Below are 5926 nucleotides of genomic sequence, written 5' to 3' on the forward strand. Positions count from 1 at the left end.
CTGTGTGTTTTTGGCTTTTCAGAAAATTAGTATTAACGAAGTCCAAATGCAATGAATTTTTTTGATTATTTTTTCTGGGACAAAAATAAGACATGGAAGCTTCGGAGGGAGACCATATGCCACATGGGGTGGTGCCAACCTAACAAGATGCACCTAGGGGGTGGCCGCGCCCTGATGGCTTGGGACCACCTCTCGACGGCTCCTAACCTAACCCCGCCTCTATAAATCTTCTAATATTGGGAAAAAACAAGAGCGCCACCCAAAATATTTTTTCCACACCTGCAAATATGTGTTCCACCGTGATCCCATTTGGAGCCCTGTTCCGATGCCCTGTCGGATGGGGGATCAATCGCGGAGGGCTTCTACATCAACCTTGCTGCTCCATGGTGATGCGTGAGTAGTTGAAAGCACAACTTCTCCCTAGGTGGTTTTGGTAATTAATAACAACATATGTATCATTGGACTAATGATTTTATCTAGTATATTTCAGGAGAAGTTTAATCACTAATTGGTTAAGAATGTGAGGAGAACACCTAGATGTAAGGAACATCTATTGGCAACAAGCTTCAAGACTTCACATTTTAAATTTTGTGAGAAATCACATTTGAGTCCATAGGAAAGCCAATAGTATTAAAAGGGGATGAGGTGTCTATGATGATCTGGTTGCTCACGTGCTTAGAGATTAGCCACCAGAAATACTCATGAAATTCTCCCACAAATATTTTGCCCTAACCCCAAAGTCAAATTTGGTGCCACCAATATTTCCAAATCGGCCCTACCGAGTTTTACCCTAGACACAACCTATGCCAAACCCTAACATGTCGGTACCACCAAGTTTGCTTTTGATCAGACCAAAAAACAGTGACCAACTCCCTGGATAGCCATTTTTTAAAATCACAATTTCTGAGTTCTGCAAATTGGTGCCACCGAGTCTGGTAACTGGCTAGGCGAGCCAAAATCGGACCCTCCGAGATTCATATATCGGTCTCATCAAAAAGCCTAAAGTTGCCACATTTTGCACTAGTCGATTCAACCGAGTTTTCACTTCGGTCCGAGTTGGGAAATAATGTTGTAATAGTTGGATTTTTGGAGATGCCTATATATACCCCTCCACCAACCTCTCATTCGTAGAGGAAGCACTCGGAATGAACCAACACTTGCCCCATCCATTTTCTGAGAGAGAGCCACCTACTCATGTGTTGATATCAAGATATTCCAATCCAATCATATGAATCTTGATTTCTAGCCTCCCCAAGTTGCTTTCCACCCAATCAATCTCTTCTACCGAAGCCAAATCTATGAGAGAGTGATTGAGTGTTGAGGAGACTATCTTTTGAAGCACAAGAGCAAGGAGTTCGTTATACTACCACATCTATTACGTTTTGGAGAGTGGTGTCTCCTAGATTGGTTAGGTGTCGCTTGGGATCCTCCAACTTCGTGTGGAGTTGAACCGAGAAGTTTGTAAAGGCAAGTAGATCGCCTACTTCATGAAGATCTACTACGAGTGGGCTAGTCCTTCATGGACGTAAGCCATGATGGAATAGACAAGGTTGCTTCTCCGTGGACCCTTCGTGAGTTGAGCCTTCCATGGACTCTCACGACTGTTACCCTCTATGGGTTAAAGTCTCCATCAACATGGACGTATGGTATCACCACCTATCGGAACCACACCAAAAATCTCCGTGTCAATCTTTGTGTTTGATCTTCCTATCCCCACCCTCTACTTACATGTGCATGTGTTTACTTTCCGCTGCTATACTCTTAGACTTGCATGTGCACGATGTGCTTGACTTGCTACAGTTGCTAAAACTTGCCCACAACTTAAATTGTGAAAATGGTAAATTTTTATTTGGTCTAGTAGTCTAATTACACCCATCTAGATATACTTCGGATCCTAAAAGTGGTATTAGAGCTTTGGTCTCCAATTGTAAGACCCCAAAAATTTAATCAGGTTTTTATTAATTAATTTTTTTCCCTCATTGTTTAAATTTTGATGTTTGGATTTCTCTGTTGATTTCAGAACCTGTCCTAACCTCTACTCCCTAAGAATATCATTTTCTTTTCTATTCTCGTCAAGTTTGGTGTTGTGAACTACGACCATTGGATCTACTCATTCCACAATTCTACAACAATTCGTAGATGTAAAGGGATGCAGGTAGATCACTTTTGTGCAAAAATCCACTTTGGTCCTTTGAAAAATTTGAGCACCTCATCCTATTTTCTGTTCCGGACTAGTTTAGCAGTTTGTACTGCAACCCTACTTTATGTTGCCCCAAACCCCTTGAGATTTCAACAACTTGTAGAGCATCCTACCAACACCCTAAGTCCAAGAGATTGGAGCCTTTAAGATATTTCGGACCCCTATTTTAATACCCCAAAGTTCCTGTCCAGAAATGATTTTCTCAAATTAATGCACTAGCTAGTTTTTGTTTTAGCCAATCTAACATTGCCATCCTCTTTTGCACCTAAAGAGGCCCTGATCTGGAGTTTTTGGCCACTAAAAAAACTCATTTGATGCTTTTAACATTTTGTCGAACACCTTGAGTTCATGAACATAATTGGCATGGGTTTTAGTGTGCACCGAGGAATTGTTCGAATGGCCAAGCCTGCTTGTCTCTCAACTTCCTTTTGCCCTCTAACACAGTCATGTGTAGTCTAACATGCATTGGACACCTTTGGCGTGCACTCACAATACGTCGAACACTTGCCGTGCGTGCCCAGAGCACGTCCGGAGCGCGTGTTTTGCACGTGCGGTCAAAGAGTCGCCGCGCCCACGTGCTTGCACCCGTGAGGTGTCCCCACATTGGCAGCCTGCAGAATCATCCCTCTAGCATTTCTGACCCCCTTGCTGCACGCTCGGGCCACTGTGAAGCAGCATTGGATGCTGACGTCGACAACGTTTGGCTCGATGCAGCATCGCCCGAGCCAGAGCTTCGTGCCAGCTCGCCCCTACGACGAGGACCCCCCTCGACCACCTCCTGCAACGCAACGTCTCCCTGCAGCTATAGAAATGGTCGGCCGACGATCTTATCACCAGCCACTTCGAACCAACCTCGTCGGCTATAAAAGGGACACCCCCCGAGTGCTTCTAGCAATCACCCGGAGTCGCCTCCTTCCCCATCGCCCGCAGTTTCGGCCGCCGCCGTCCTCGGTTAAATTCGAGCAAGCGAGAACCCATCCTTACCTCTTTTCTTCGCCACTAGCCCCAAGATGACCCGAGGAACCATTCCAACTCTTAACTTTGCCCAGAAGCCTCGGTGTGCAAAGTCCCATTCATGCCCGAAGCTTCCCTCCCTCATGGACGAAGGGCTGCTCGCCCTGGAGCTCCGCCAAGACCCTAGCCTCCAGAAACGGATGCGACACATCCTCCCGAGCTCGTGCATATCCAACGCGCAGTGTTTGGTTCCCTGAGTCGCCACAATCGTCGCCAGACTCGCTGTGCTTTCTGTCGATGCGCGTGGAGGAAGGACACGAACCCGACAGGTGGCCTCCACCTGTCGGAGAGCCAACCGTTGCCTCCAGTGGCGCAGCCCCGCTGTTGCGTTTTCCTTCTGAGGAAATGCACTCCTATAAGTCCGTGTTCATTTAAAAAAACGTATTTCTACCAAAGCGCTTCCTGTTATTTGTTTTATTTAAAAATCCAACTTTGACTGAACTTTGCGTGGCCATATCTTTTAAACTAAAACTTCAAACGATTTGATTCTTTTTCTTACCTTTCATAAATTTCACCTAGTTTATTTTAGGATTTATTTCAAAATTTTCTAAGACAATTTTTTTGTATTTTTTGAAATTATGTGTTAATTAGAGTATTTTCAAAAATAGGAAATGGAGTGAGAAGTAAAAACTTTCAAAAGTTTTGGAGTGCACCCTACCTCTCTACACATGGAAGGTAAGCATTGTGAACTTGGATATATTATTGTTGTGTGCGGTTTGTTGTGATAAAGGTAACATTACCGTTATGTTAAAATAAGTGATGGTATTTCATGTGGTGATATGATCATGCACATGAGTACATGGTGAGAAATTATTTCTGTTGCATATTGAGATGCATGTGATAGTAGTCACTCCCTTGTGCGACACATGCCTACCAGATGAGATCCGAGAAGAGTCAGTGTCTCAGAAAGACACGACCTTGGGAACTGACATCTCGTAGGATGAGGATTGTCAGTGAGGCATGTTGGGGTATGAAAGGTGGTGATTCTGTCGGGGATTGTGAAGCATCTTTGTTGTGTTAATCAAGCAGGGAATAATATAAACCTCCTGAGTCAACCGTAGATCGAGTCTTGGTCCAGTAACTTACCTTACTTGTTTCGTACTACCGCCTGTCCCTGTCGAGGGCAGGGTACGGTTGAGTAAGTCATCAACCCCTTTCTTGGCACACAACATACATGAGAGGCCATAGTGAAATATACCAGTGGCCCTATTGTTGGGGAACGTCGCATGGGAAAGAAAAAATTTCCTACGCTCAACAAGATCAATCTATGGAGACTAACATGTACGAGAGGGGTGAGTGCATCTACATACCCTTGTAGATCGCTAAGCGGAAGCGTATATAACGCGGTTGATGTAGTTGAACGTCTTCGTGATCCAATCACGATCCATCCCGCGATCTCATCATGATCCATCCCGCGATCCCATCATGATCCATCCCGATCTAGTGCCGAACGTAGGACACCTCCGCGTTCAGCACACGTAGAGCTCTATGACGATCTCCACCTCGTTGATCCATCAAGAGATAGGGTGGGGAAGTAGATGACTTCTCCGTTAGCATGATGGCATGGCGTCGGTGTTGGTGGAGCTGTTCCAGGAGGGCTTCGCCAAGGAAAAGCGGAACCGATTTAGTGAAGAAAACTGATCTATGGGAGAGGCAGGGTTGCGCCGTGGCATTAGTTGGTTGCATCCCTCTCTCCCCATATATATATATGGGGGAAAGGGGAGAGGGGCTGCGCCCTAGGGTTTCCACCTTACGGGGCGGCACCCAAACGAGGGAGGGGCGACTGTCCTAGGGGTGGCTTGCACCCCAAGTTAGGGTGGCGCCCCCCTTTAGGGTTGGCCCTCCACCAGCCCAGTCGCATGGGACTTAGGTGGGGAGGTGCGCCCAGCCCACCAGGGGATGGTACACATCCCTCACAGCCCATGTAACCCCTCCGGGGCTGGTGGCCCCTTCCGGTGGACCCCCGGAACCCTTCCAACACCCCTTGTACGCTCGGTGACGCTCGAGCTTTTTTCAGTGACCAACACAGAGCTTCCCATATATCAATCTTTACCTCCGGGCCATTAGGAAGCTCCCCGTGACGTCCGGGATCTCATCCGGGACTCCGAACAACCTTCGGTCACCAGCATACATAACTCAACTATACCAAAACGTCACCGAACCTTAACCGTGTAGACCCTGCGGGTTCGAGAACTATGCACACATGACCTAAGACACTCTCCGGTCAATAACCAATAGCGGGACCTGGATGCCATATTGGTTCCTACATATTCTACGAAGATCTTCATCGGTCGAACCACGATGTGAAGGATTCAATCAATCCCGTATACTGTTCCCTTTGTCCATCGGTATGTTACCTGCCCGAGATTCGACCATCGGTATGTCCATACCTAGTTCAATCTTGTTAGAGGCAAGTCTCTCCATACATAATGATACGTCCATTTTGCATCATGCTTTCATGTTGATATTTATCGCTTTTTGGGCTGTTATTACACTTCACGGTACAATACTTATGCCTTTTCTCTCTAATTTTGCAAGGTTTACATGAAGAGGGAGAATGCCGGCAGCTGGAATTCTGGCCTGAAAAGGGATCAAGTTTGAGATACCTATTCTGCGCAACTCCAAAAGTCGTGAAAATCAACGAGGATTTATTTTGGATTTTATAAAAAAATACTGGGCCGAAGAAGTACCAGAGGGGAGCCAGCAGGAGGC

This window comes from Hordeum vulgare, chromosome 3H (assembly GCF_904849725.1).
Source record: "Hordeum vulgare subsp. vulgare chromosome 3H, MorexV3_pseudomolecules_assembly, whole genome shotgun sequence".
NCBI lineage: Eukaryota > Viridiplantae > Streptophyta > Magnoliopsida > Poales > Poaceae > Hordeum > Hordeum vulgare.